Here is a 15,015-nt window from a genome sequence, read left to right as displayed (position 1 = left end):
ATTTCCTAAACAATAGATAACCATAAAAATACAGGTAAACACTGCAGAGGCATGAGCATGAGCTAGGGCCTATATCGGGTTCACATCGAACTGTTAGCTTTGGTTGAATGGGAAGCATTCGTTTTTATTCATTTGATTTTGCTCAAAACTTGATGGAAAGTAGAGCAGGTTTTTGCCCAAATCTGCCACTTTTCCAGTTCAAAATCTAGGCTGCTGGATTTTGTTACATTAAAGAATTATTTTGGAAATATGTAGAATATCATTCCATTGACTATTACTGCATTATCCATAATCATTCTTCTACAAAGTTTTCAAGCAATTTTCCTCTCATCATTTTATGTGAATTTCATAAAAACCTAACTATATCTTAGACTGAGTCATGACCTATAAATTTGGGAAAAAATAGCATAAGGACTACCTTATTATTTTATCTATCAATTCTATTACATTAGTGTCATTTGTATCATAAGTGATTGTAATATAGTAAATGGCAACTGTAACTTTGCTGTTTGTTATTTATAATAAAGTTGAACGATAATCCAAATTAATTTAGCTGTCAACTATCCCCAAGATTTTTCCTCTGTCGGATAGAATAACAGACTATATTACTTTAAACCATGGTACAGTTTACAGAAAAGGGTTCTACTATGTAAATGAATGAATGCTTTATTTGCCAAAAGCAAAATACAAAAATCTGGTGTGGTACACTCACACAACTTTCCTTGCTCATTGAACTATAAGCCTCATTATCAAACGAGAATAATTTAGGGGAATAACATAATGACGATTGACGGCAACATATTCGCAACTACGATCAGACTACTGTATATGTGTATATACAATTGTTTTCAGAATACTTTTTCCTTTATGTAAATTGTGAAATTCGATGATTTTTTTTTGAAATTCGTCAAAACAGCTGTACTACAGATGAAATATCTTGACTATGACTGTGTTCTTTTTATAAACTGCTCTACCTACCCACGTTATATGGAAGAAGAAAAAGTAAAAACCGTGTACCACCCTACCTCATGCACGAGAAGGAGATTACAAAGTCCATTTCTCAAGGATTGGGTGGACCCCTCATTAGTACCCCAGGAAAAAGACTCATGTCAGTTGATAGAGCTAATAAATAACTATACAGGGTATGGATTTCAAAAAATTCGTTAGAGCCGTTTTTGAGAAAATCGTGAAAAAATGGTTTTCTAGTAACTGTAATTTTTCTCAAGAATATTACGGAGCTCCTGCAATTTTCACATAAATAAGACTCATGTCAGTTGATAGGGCTTATAAATAGCTATCCATGGTATAAATTTGAAGAAAATCGTTGGAGCCGTTTTCGAGAAAATCGTGAAAAACATGGCTTTTTAGTCATTATCCGCCATTTTTCTCAAGAATATTACGGAGCTCCTGAAATTTTCCCAGAAATGAGACTCATGCCAGTTGATAGGGCTTATAAATAGCTATCCATGGTATAAATTTGAAGAAAATCGTTGGAGACGTCTTCGAGAAAAACGTGAAAAACATGGCTTTTTAGTCATTATCCGCCATTTTCCTCAAGAATATTACGGAGCTCCTGAAATTTTCCCAGAAATGAGACTCATGCCAGTTGATAGGGCTTATAAATAGCTATCCATGGTATAAATTTGAAGAAAATCGTTAGAGCCATTTTCGAGAAAAACGTGAAAAACATGGTTTTTTAGTAATTATCCGCCATTTTTTCCGCCATCTTGAATTGAATTTTATTGAATTTCTTATTGTCGGGTCCTCAGGGTATAAGGACCTCAAGTTTGAAATTTCAAGTCAATCGGTTAATTAGGAATGGAGTTATCGTGTTCACAGACATACACACACACACATACACACACACACACATACACACACACACACACATACACACACACAGACCAATACCCAAAAATCATGTTTTTGGACTCAGGGGACCTTGAAACGTATAGAAAACTTGAAATTGGGGTACCTTAATTTTTTTTGGAAAGCAATACTTTCCTTACCTATGGTAGTAGGGCAAGGAAAGTAAAAAAACTTTACAAAAAATGAATATATGCTACTGCACTTAACTAAAATCTATATATAAATCGTCATATAAAAGCGAAATGGCACTGACTCACTGACTGACTGACTCACTCACTCACTCACTCGCAGAATTAAAAATCTACCGGACCAAAAACGTTCAAATTTGGTAGGTATGTTCAGTTGGCCCTTTAGAGGCGCACTAAGAACGGATTTGGAAAAAAAATCCAAAGATACGCCCAAAATCTGCGTTTTTCCAGCGTTTTTTGCACTTTCTCAGCTTTTTCGAGAACAAATGAACAGACAATGTTCAAATTTATTACAGAAGCTCAGCTGGGGTGTAATAATGTTATGTTATGTATGTCTCTATATGTCGTCAGTAGGTAGCTAAGTCAATTTTCTGGACAGTGATTATATATTTTAGTCAATAAGGCTATCGATATATCTCGTTATATAACTTATGTATAACAATATAACTATAACTTGTTATCGAATTTAAAAAATATTCTTATTGGAAACTAAGTCATTTCAAAATGTTATAATTCTTTTAAGAACGAAATAAACTTGAGTTACATTGTCAATACGCTACACTATTTCAAACTATTTCACTGCACTGTTCCACTTGAAGAAACTTTTGAACTCAATTGGCAACATTGCATTGTCTACCAATGCTAATTATTGACATTGTTACACCTCTTAATTAATATATCTGTTTCCGGCAACATTTTTCCCCGATAACGGCTACATTCCATTCCCCTTACTAATTTGTCAACATAGACTGGTCTTTATAGAGAGAAATATGGCTGTCATTCATATTTTCTGCCACACGTACATTGTAACTAGTAATACTACTAGCTCTTCATCGCTGTTTAGGTCTGTTTAATACAGAATTGTCAGTCTCATTCATAGCATTTTGATTGCATCGTCTCACGAATCCCTACTCACGTAATTCAAATACAACTAGCTGATCACGATTTCTCATGATCTACTCTATTGATTGCAAAGTTATTTGCAATGAAGCGTGGTAGTAATAGGTTGTAGAAATGTGATTGAAGATTGTTTAAGGAATGTTGTTTGTAAGTTTATAATTTGTTATAGGACTATTCTAAGAGAAAACGTTTGTGGAAATTGCTCGGGTGAAATTTCTAATGCTGGAATTTCCAATTAATCACATAGTAAATAATGTCATATTCAAAAAATGACCTTTCAATTTCACATTCAAAGTTAAATTCTCAATAAAAAAATGAGATCAAATTCATTTTCTTGAAGGTTAAACAATAATTTATTTTGAATGTGGCTATCAATTCAGGAATTCTAAGGGGTTTAAGGTGTGTAGATATTTAAAAGGCATTCATAAAGTTATAATCCTTGATAGAATCCAGATATAATCCTTGTTTTGATATAAATTTCAATATTATCCATATTATTACTCAACTGATATTTCGAAATCCACTTGAAACTGTATGAGTATGGTGGCCCCAATAATCCGACTTGTAGAGAACAACGCCTGTAAAAATTATACGCTTATTATTTTTATGACTTATCGTTTAAATTCGGCCAATAACAATTAGTTTGACGACCACAGACACCCACCGTTTTTGAAAGTACATAATATTATTACAGTAATGTTCAACGCCTGCTGAAGTTCTAGACATTGTATGTAATTTTGTTTCATGAAATATAGTTCGCCGACCCTTTCAAGATGGAGTACTAAAAAGTTTTAAAATCCCACAAATTGTCTTGTGAAATCCGGTCAGATATTTAGGGTCGTATTTATGAACTGTTTTTAAAACGTCCTTAACTAAGCACACTTTGGTGTACCAATCAGAATCTCTTATAAATACAGCCTTGAATATGATTATATGTTTTATAATGTAATTAAATCCAAAATCCTTCCAAACATTATTATTGTCAATATTATTTTGTATGTCATTGTCCTATGTGTAAAATTTTTCACTAAATTTAATTATTAATAAATAACACGACAATTTACACTTGAAATAAGTTGTTTGTTAAATTCATTCTCAAACTCTGAGGCCTTCATATCAATAAAACTCTTACAAACCAATTTGAAGATGCTAATAATGCAACTTGATAGTCAAACAATGTCATGTTTTAATAGTTGACATTTTATTATAAATTTCTTTCTTATTACTACAGGCTTCTTTCTGATCAATAAACTCTCGTAAAGAAATTTATTAAAATAATGTAAAGGACAGTTGAGAACAATAACGATATCATGTTTATAGAAATAAATTTATGAGAATAATATTACTTGATAGTACGATTTTTTCTTAATTTGCCCCCTTTGGGTTGGGGGAGCTTTGAGTCGAACATCGTACTCAAGAATGTGTTGAAAACCAGAATTCACCTACATTATCCCTGCTTGTCGTTGGAGGCGAATATAAGGGACCCCAAGGCAACTCCAAAAGTTGCCTTGCCTTCAAATCCACGGGATCTGCCCCATCAGGGCAGTTTCGGAGGGGCAAAAAGAAAAACCCAAGAGACCAGAGATGGGTGAAACTCCAGGCACAAATGTAGGTCAAGAGAATAATTTAGGCATGAAAATAATTTAACTTGTTAATTGGCGATTTCATTTCAATTTACACTCTAAATTAGTTTTCAATCTCTATAGAGGCTCCTAATCAATCAAACTCTCGTAAACCAATTTTATGAAAATAATCTAACTTGATGGTTGAGGATGATTTCATATTCATTAATACTACGAACAAGTTCTCAACCATCAATGCTAATCATTCAGAGTCAATTAGATTCACTTTCAACTGGCAGTATCACTTATAAACCTCATCAATGCTTCCCCGATTCTGACAGGTCAAACTGTATGAAGATTTAAAAAACAATTTTGTAAGAATAATTCGATGGTTGTGGACAAGTAATGATGGTCAGATTGATGAGCTCACCGGAGTGTACTCACTATGCAGATGAGAGGAACCCACTGCACTCGAGATGTGGGTGTAGAAAGTTAGCTCCGGTTGTAAGTGACAACTGAAATTTAATAATTCTCTCCCGTTCTGTAGCCACTAGTTCTCTCTCGCTTCTCGCCTCCTAGAACCAATAATTCTCTCTCGCTTCTCGCGTTCTGAATCCATAATTCTCTCTCGCTTCTCGCGTTCTGAATTTATAATTCTTTCTCACTTCAGCCATGACCGTATTAAAAGCATCTGTTGGCACGTTCGTTACGTAATCGCACCAAGTGCTAATAATTATTTGGTTATTGTTGTTTTTTGGCGTTTTTTCGACGTGCTAATTTTCGGCTGCGACGTTTTAATGTGCTAACGGAGCGCGCTCCGGGTTCAAGGATGTCGTTTAGCTGGAAACAATTGGTAATTGAGTTCACCTGGCCTGTTAAGAAGTCGGCGCCAGAGCATAACCTTGTTCGTTTCACTTTACATTAAAGAATTTGCATTACTTGAACGTATTACTAAAATTTTATATATTTTTAATTACTCGATAGTTGTCACTGGATATTGATAACATACAAAGCCCTTGAGAGTCAATTTCACTCTATTTCAATGTATTTGCATAACTTCAACATATTACAAATTACTGGTAATGTTATCACTAACTATAGATAACTACTGTTAACATACCGAGCTCTTGAGAGTCGATTTGACTTCATATTACAGTATTTGCATTTCTACTTGGATATTTATTATTATTATGTGTTACTCAAAAGTATTACATATTCCTGTTACATTTCTATGTTATCAATTATTGCTGTGGATAACAATAATGACAATATAGATAACTTATAGCACTTCAGATGAAAATTACAGCATTTAAATGGATTTACTCTTTTAATACACCGATATCTTGCCGACACGACAAAACAGGACAGAATTTACTCTAATGGACAGTATTAGAGGAGACTGTGGTTTATAATTGCGCGATGTCTACTGTTCACAGAAATACTAGCATAAGTTGAGAAATTAAAAATTAATAATGTATCATTTTTAAATGCTGATATTTTTTGTATTTTTGGTGGAAATGAATTTGATTTGATTTAAATATTAGAGTACTAGAAAAAAATCATGTGAGTTTTCAGATTGAAGTAAATTGAAATACTTTTTAACAAGGCATAACCATAATTATCATTATATCAGGATGTCACAAGAGTTTAGATGAGAATGACATGAACTATGAACAGATTTCCATGAAAAGTGCACATATTCAAATTCATTGTAAAGCTATCAAATATGTAAATTTCAATTGCCAGCTTCAGTCTCAGAATTTGTACAGATATCCTTGTCGTCTGCAAACTCATTTCTTAGCTAGGGCTATTCATGTAATTATACTACTTTTTGTTACATCATGAAGGCTGACCTGTTGGTTTGAAGTGACATAATAAAGCCACAAACTCGATGCTAATCTTTCTTTCTTCAATCGTATGCAAATTGCTTTCGCACGCAGTTAATCTAGATCTGTCTGTTTCCTTGTGGAACCTGAGTCCGTCATCATAAAGATACTGTTTACCTAGATTTTGTCTCTGGTATCATGGACCTAATGATAATTAAGATGTTAAGAACTAGAAATATCACCCAAATACACTATATTGTATATTGGGTTTCATAGAACGAATTGTTAAATTTTAATCTTCAGCGCACTATCGCTGCACCGATGACGGGTTCGTTTCCCATTTGGTCTTGCATTTATTGTATCATTCCTCACTTTATAACTCACGTACTTCTTCTCATAGACCGTTGTGGGCATCATCAGTAAGTAGCATAGAGCTGGTATCATAATGGGAATAGTTATAGAACGTTTTGCATCTTCATATCTATCTCGATACTAATTTTCTATATGTTTTAAGCTCCTATGGTCAATGCAACGTGTTGAATTGTTATATTGGATTGGATATTGCAATTGTTGAAATTGTATATTATTTCATTTAACTGAATTTTAATACGTTCTGAAACTAAGTCTTGTGAGATTTAGTGATTTTTAAATGTAATAAACAACTAGAATATTGTCATTAACAATCACATTTATTCACACAGAAATACATTCAGGATCAGGATCATTGTACCATCTTATTCAGTCCTTCAGGGTGATATTCACACTGCATACAGTAGTACAGAGATACTGACACATGAATAATTCATCTCTCTTTATAAATTAAAGTTATAGTTGACAAATTTCTGTGTTTCAATGAAGGTAATGTTGAGGAAGATATCCATGTAGAACGGCATGAAATTATTTCAAATCACCTATCTATTAAAAAATTGAGACACTAGTTTCTGTAGTTACACCATTATCAATCTCTCAAGTATGTGCAAACCATTGATTGAATTATTGCTGTTATGGAGTACAGTGCTGCCAAATTACACAGAAATAATAATGAATTATTAAAGAATAAAGAATCCTTAGAGCCTGTGAGCTAATTATGTGAGAGAAAGAGCGAAAAAGAGACCGGAGGCCTTTTACTTTCAATTCCTTTATAGAATCAGTATAAAAACGGTAACAGTGTGCTTCTATGGTTATACCGAAATAACATTGGCCATAAAGCCCCCTCCCTACTGCAATCTTAGGTTTGCACGGACTAAAGTAAACCCAATTCTTCTTTTTCAAAAACTTGACAATTCAAAGTCGTTTCATCAAATTGCGATTGTTGGCAGTATATTAGAGCTTTATAAGTATTTTATTATATGACATTCCCACTGTAACTATAGTAAATATCTACGTATTTGCAATTGAGTTGTTCATTTATGTTATCATAGCCAGATGGCTGCTAGTGGTGAGTAGACATAGTAATCGTGATCGTCATGGTTGGATTTGTCGTGAGAAGCGTCCAATTTGCGCGGAGAAATGCTCGTTACATTTGCAGACAGGTAGTACAAGGTCTATTGGAGTGGCGCTGTGGCGACTGGCGACCACCTTCGATGCTGCAATTGCATTGCAATCATCACATGATTGCCGGCATGACATTGCATTGCGTCACGGGCTGTGACTGTCAACTGTGATGACTGAGTGGCCTCAGTCGGTCAATGATGTTCTCAACCTGGCAATACGCTTTGCAAATATACCATAACTTCAAATAACTTCGACTAACTGTAGCTCCTATCTATTCTCTATTGTAGCGATCATCGATATGCTTAACTTATCTATGGTTCAACTTTGTTCAGCTCATATTATACAACGCTGTTGCTCCTAATCGCTCCAACGCTTTTCCTAATCGATTGTTGCTGAACTCATCTTCGATAACATGAGAGACAACTTATAGTTTGATCCAATTATAATTATGTTTGATTGTTGCTTCAACTCCATATGGTGCATTGGTTGTTGTTGATAGAAAATGGTAATATTTTTATACTGTTTACAGAATATTGCCTATTATCCTACTACTAAACACTACTATACTTCCTAGGATATCAGTTGAATTTTCATGTATTTTATCAGTCTCAAGTGAAATTAACTATATAACCGTAAGTACGGATTCTTGATTAATTAAACAAACAAATTACTATCAGTTGATCAAACACATGTGTAGATTTGTCTGGAAGAAACTAGCACCGGTACGTCAAATAAAACTATACTTAAAAAAATCTTCTTGAAACTTGATTAATCTTAATAGAAACAATATAAAAAATCTTGTATTACCCTTCATTTTTTAAAAACTTTAAAATAGCTGAAATAAAGAAAGTAAATTATTCATCAAAATGAATTATAAAATGATTTATAAAAAAATTATTTATAATTTTTTATTTATAATAAAAAATGAAATAAAGAAAGTAAATTATTCATCAAAATAAATTAAAAAATGATTTATTTTCTACATTTCAACTTGAAAATGACCTAAGCTAGGGTTGAAACTAGTCGTTGAACTATTTTAAAGTTTTAAAAAAATAAAGGGTTCTACAAGATTTTCATATTGTTTTTATTAATTTCTTCAAAAGTAGCCATCATCAGCCAAAATTAGTGATCATTATTAATCATGTTTCATGAGATATATTTGAAAATGTGTTGAAGCTGTTTGCCTTCTCCATTGATGCTCCACTAGAGCAAAAATGAGTTATTTCTTTTCAGAAAAAGTGTCGGTTATGGTGAGATTCACTTGAAACTGTCAGCCTTCTTTATAAGCAGCATCAAAGCTTCACATTCAACATTCATGCCGACAGTTTGAAGTGAGATCCTGCCAGAGACTATGTACAACAGAAAGAAGGCCACCTTTTGTCACATGTTGATCTGTGGGACACTCACTGTGTCAGAGTGTCACTGTGCACTGGAATAGTTCGTGAGTTGGCGATGGTACATTATTTGCTGTGCTTTTTGCTATGGCATCCCCCACTAAATACTGTACGGTACCGTTATTTGAGTTAGCACGTCTGTATTGTAGGCGAATCTCTTCTAGTTCTTTGCACACTCTCCTTTCTTTTTCACCCACGATCTCTTTCTTTTCTCTAAATACTTCTCTTTCTGCCTCTCTCTCTTTTTTCTTTATTTATTAATTCGTTGATCGTTTATTTATTAATTCTTTTTTTCTTATAGTGATGTATAGATGTATAGTAAGTACTATAACTATAATTAAAAATTTATCAATTCCGTTATTGAGATATTGAAGGCTAATATTTTGTCCTCCCATTTCTCGCTCTCCTCTCTTCATTTTTCTCCCCCCTCTTTTCTCTCTTTCTCTCTCTCTCTCTATATATATATGAATATATATATATATATATATAATATATATATATATATATATATATATATATATATATTTCTTTCTCCACCTGTGTTTCTCAATCTCTATGATTATTATCAAATTATTGATTCAGGACACTCATTCTTTAGTCCTCTCTCCTTTCCGCCTCCCTCCCACACGCATTCTCTCTCTTTCCCTTTTTCTTCCTTTCCATTCTTCAGTGATTTATGGTGCTTCCAATAATGCTTATAATTAAAAAATTTTAGATTCAGTTATTGATGGTGAATAACTAATCTTGCGTCTTCCATTTCTCTCTCTCCTTTTCTATCTCTACCTCTCTCTCAGAGATTGATTGATTATTATCAATCCCTCTCTTCCATTCTTTCTTTTCCACTCTCTCCCTTCTCTCCTGATACCTTTCTCTGTGTGTGATATATGCGGTGCAAAGTAGGTGGCTTGTAATATTATTATGCTTTGATGTATAGCAGCGGTTCCTGATTGATCAAGTCCTTGATCTTGGCTTGGAGCCAATAGTTTGATGTCTGTCCACCTTTCCTATCTAATTCGATTTGGTTTTCGAACAATAGAGCACACTCCCGGTAATCCAACAACTACACATTTTTATTATATAGAGTTGTCGGATTACCGCTACTTGAAATTACTTTAAATTAGAAATAGAAAACTTTTGAAATTGGGGATCATTCTTAAATAAAATCAGAAAATGAAATATAATTCTGTTATAAACTTTTATGATTGGTTCTAAGCTACGACTGTGTGGTCTTTTATGTTATTACCATTGTATTAGTGAAAATTACAATTTTCTTTCCATCTTACATTAAGATGCTAATTATCTAATATGAGAGATAATAATGCCTATCAAATTATCATCAATTAGCCCAACAAATTATAGATTAAAGCCCAACATTGAAATTATCAGGAATCATAGATAATAAAGCCCATCAAATTCAAGGAACTCCAGTTGATCAAAAAACTTATATTTAATAATCGAAGAATAACTCTGAAAGTGGATCGTAGTTCGTATTGGAAAGACAATTTTAATTTCTTCTAAGGGTTTCATCCTATTTTGAATTATTGGTAATCAATAAACTTTAAGAAGCACTCCTTATACTTTCACAATTGAACTTTCAACTTTTCAAGTTTGGACGCGTTTCAGGGTGATGTTTAATGTTTAATGATAACACGAATTGTAAAAACAAAATGAAAATAATTTATGTATTCATCTATTACGATTTCCAACAATGTTAGAATAGCACACATTCCAGTTTTCCTTCCCCTTCTCCTACAATCCATTCTGAGATGTGTTTGCTTGGAGATACTCTTACTTATTAATCTCTTGTAAAAAGTAAATTGATATTTCTCGATAAATCACTAAAAACCTTGTAAGATCGTGCATTCTAATCCTTTCAAACCAGTTTCCAGTTGACTTTTACTCGTTGTTTCAACATTGATCTGGGGAAAGTGGGGGATCACTTTTTGATGATTGTCGTCAAAATTATTGCCAAACTCACAGCTGCATTTCTTTCTCAAAACACAGCAGCGATGCATTTGAGGCAATGCATTGCGTAACGCATCCGCTGTAGTAATCCTTTTTTATCAGAAAGTGTGAAGGCCGGTGATGTTCTGACGACTATGGTTATGTTTTGATTGGCGCTTCTCAAAATACTCGTGTTCTGGATGGCAGCTGAAAAAAGTTACTTAATGAAGCTGTCGTTAAGCATTTTACTCTGTGGTGAAATGATTCCAGGCTGTAAATCGTTCTCACATCTTTATTTCTTCCTACTAAAGTATCGTTCAGGAATAAATTGTGAAGCGTTTCTCAGTTCGCTGCGGGTGTAGAAATGATGATTCCTTCAAACAGTGAGCATGGGTTGAATGGGAAGGAAGCATTTATGTTAATTGTAAGTAATGCTGACTGGTTAAAGTGAATCTCACTGTAATGCTTCAACGTTATAGAAGTGTATTTTGATGGATTTTGGACGTGGCTCAGTTAGTTGGGTCCTGCGCCGCAGCTGATAAATTGGCTAAGGAGTGCAGAGCACTTGATTACTGTTTTGACTGCGATGGATGGAAGGAATCTGTCTTGCACGTTGGCCAATTAGGGCGGACCCTTGGCTGTCATTATAATAAGAACTTGGTTTGATTCTAATTGTAGCGTCATCCAAGACTAGAATGCATTCAAGAGAATAATAATCAGTTTCAACTTTTGTGTTGTATCTTCTAATACACTTGAAAGATCGTTTCTGTGGTAATAAAAACTTTCAAAAATGGATTTTCGTAGGTTGAAAGCTCTATTTGAAGTTCATATTTCATACATTAATAACAACAATGGGAACGCTGAACAATTTTATCTCAGTTGGTGAGACTTGAAAATTAATTTCATATTCTCTCGTACCTACTGTAAATTCCAAGTCAGTTAATAAAATTCTCTTGTGCTGTTCTGTATTGAGGAAATATTTTATTTTTCATTTCTCTATCAAAGTGCGGTAATATGGGGGGCTTTTTCCAAATACGTTGAACGTCTAGTTTAAACCATCAGCTGACTCAATTGAAACACATTATAATAAATTTTACCATACATTGATTAAAAGAGTTTAATACTTCAACCAACTTAAGAGAAAGTGTGATCCTTATTAATATAATTATCACCATTTGAATCTTCTCAGAATAATAATAGTTCCAAAATACAATGTTTTTTATTGTGAAAGACGTGAAATTAAATGAACTTGAATGACTTCAATTTGATTATCAGCTATTTTATCATCGACTTATTCATTTGGGTTTTTTACTTTTTGTCTGTTTTTCTTCAACAATCATTTTTATGATAATGGTTTGTATGAATGAATAAGAAATCTGTACTGTATTTTGCCTATATTTGAAAACACCTCTACTAGAATACAGTTGAAACTTTTTTGTATACAGTCTCGCTAAACTTTTCTGTATGAGATTTATTTAAATATTCCATTGACAATCACAAATAATTATTACAATATAACATGATTGGAAAAAGACAACAGGCATACCACAAAACTGTCTTTCTCCCAAATTTTGATGAATAAAAGTTTCAAAACGGAATATTAATTTTTCATTTCATATTGACCTTAGAATAGAATATTAAAATACTAGTTGTTCTGTGAACAGTAGACCTCACGCAGTATTCTCATCCACAAGTACCTGATGTCAACTGTTTTAAATGTTAACAAAATCAGTTCACGTTTGAATTTGTATTCCATAATTTATTAATATTTATGTTAATTTAAACAATGAATAGAATATATTTCTATTCCAGAATTTATATCATATTCATCCAGTTCCGTGATAATCTTTCCATCTAATGAAAATTAATTTTTTTCAATCAAAAATATTATAATTTCTTCATCATTATTTAGTTCATTTGATTATTTTCAATCACCTATTAAATTAGTTTTTTCGAATGTGAGAATATTGATACTAATGGGCACGCATAATAATACCATGACTGCAAAACAAAATATTGAAACCAAAGACCTTAAAGCTGCGATTAGACCAAATTTATTAACAAAATGTTAATAACTCAATCCTTATAGATTATATTAGATTGAACATAACTTATCATACACACATGATGAATATGTGTGTTTGTCAACTTGCGTTCAATCTAATAGAATCTATAAGGATTAAGTTATTAACATTTTGTTAATAACTTTGGTGTAAACCCAGCTTAAAGATGTATACCTCTTCAAGGTCTTTGTTTGACACCATGGAACAATGCAACAAAATTTTACGATAATAAATTCTCCGTCAAAAAATTTGTCCATCTATGATAACTCTGACATTTACTATAAAGTTCCATAGATCTCGAATTGAAGATCCGATTCAAATGTGAGAAGAAAAATGTAATATACAAATACCCCCTCTTGACATAAAAAAATTTTACCTCTTGAAAATTTAAAGAAAAAATTTACATTGACCCTAATGAAAATTGTTGAAATTTAAATTTGAGAACAGCAACAATTTTTCTAGAGAAAACATTACAGTCATCCAAAAATATTGAAAACTATTATAAAAATTCATCAATAGCGTTTGTTATATGTTTCAAAACAATATCTCAAAATATAGAATATCAATATTACTTTTGATTTAGTTTTATAATTTAAAGGAAAATATCTCAACAGAAAGTTCAACATGCAAAGAACAGTTCCTTGAAATTGCACACAAATCTAATAGATAGAAAAATTCAATTTTTATTGCATAAAAAAAAATTATGTATGTTGAATGAAAAATTTATTATTATTATTTTTTTTTTCAAATGAATTGATGAATTGTTACATTTAATTTTCACATAAAATTTCAATAAATCAAAAAATGTTCATTTCTTTCACTATTGACGCGGTTGATTTCATTGATGCACACCTCGGAAAACAGTCCATTAAGGCACTCAGCGTGATTTTCAGTTAAGTGTGACTCCAATGTGATGACGTTAAGTGTTGGGCTGATCTGGATGCACGTAGTGTTGGGCTGATACTTGTAGTCGACTGCTGCATACCAAACTCGATACAGGTGACATCTCAGTTAGCATTGCTTCATGTTTGTAGTAGACGGCTGCATTCCAAATTCAATACAGAGTCACACAAATTTTGCATCATATTTGCAATCATACAATGTACATTTCAGGCTTGAAATGACAATGCAATTCGTTTTTTGGAAAAGAGATAGACGCTGCATACAGGATTAATTTAGTTGAGGATTAATTTAGGTAAGGTTTGGTTTTTTGATATTTTCAGCTTTCAAGGTTTAGAGTTCTGCATACAGGAATAATTTAGGAGAGGATTTTTTGAATCAATTCTTTCAGATACTGTGACTGTTCTTCTGAATTCAAAGTTGTGAATGTGAACATGGATGGCAATTACCTCCAGAATGCAGTAGTGTTGAAGTTTGAGATACAGAGTCAGCAATAAGCATTGGCATTGCTATTGGCGTATGCTTTGGTGTCAGCTTTGGCATCGGCGTTGATATTGGCATTGGCGCAGGCATTGGCATTGGCGCAGGCATTGGCATTAGCATTGGCGCAGATTTTTGCATTGGCGTAGCTATTGGCATTGGCGCAGGCATTGACATCAGCACAGGCATCGGCGTTGATTTTGGTGTTGGCATCAGCATTGGCGCAGGCATTGGCGTAGCTATTGGCATGGTGCAGCATTGGCGCAGATTTTGGCATTGGCGCAGGCATTGACGTAGCTATTGGCATTGGTGCAGCATTGGCGCAGATTTTGGCATTTTGGCGTAGTTATTAGTGTTGATATTGTTGTAGGTATTAGTGTAGGCATCAGCATTGG

The 15,015-nt window shown here is 33.1% G+C and overlaps 1 protein-coding gene across 3 annotated transcripts in view; it reads left to right on the top strand.

Annotated features, from left to right (window-relative positions):
* The window catches only part of LOC111058240 (anaphase-promoting complex subunit 11), a 76,456-nt gene that overhangs the window by 23,003 nt on the left and 38,438 nt on the right, over positions 1 to 15,015 (top strand). The window lies entirely within an intron of this gene.

Source organism: Nilaparvata lugens, chromosome 5 (genome assembly GCF_014356525.2).
Source record: "Nilaparvata lugens isolate BPH chromosome 5, ASM1435652v1, whole genome shotgun sequence".
Taxonomy (NCBI): Eukaryota; Metazoa; Arthropoda; class Insecta; order Hemiptera; family Delphacidae; genus Nilaparvata; species Nilaparvata lugens.
This window is presented reverse-complemented; position numbering and strand designations above follow the sequence as displayed.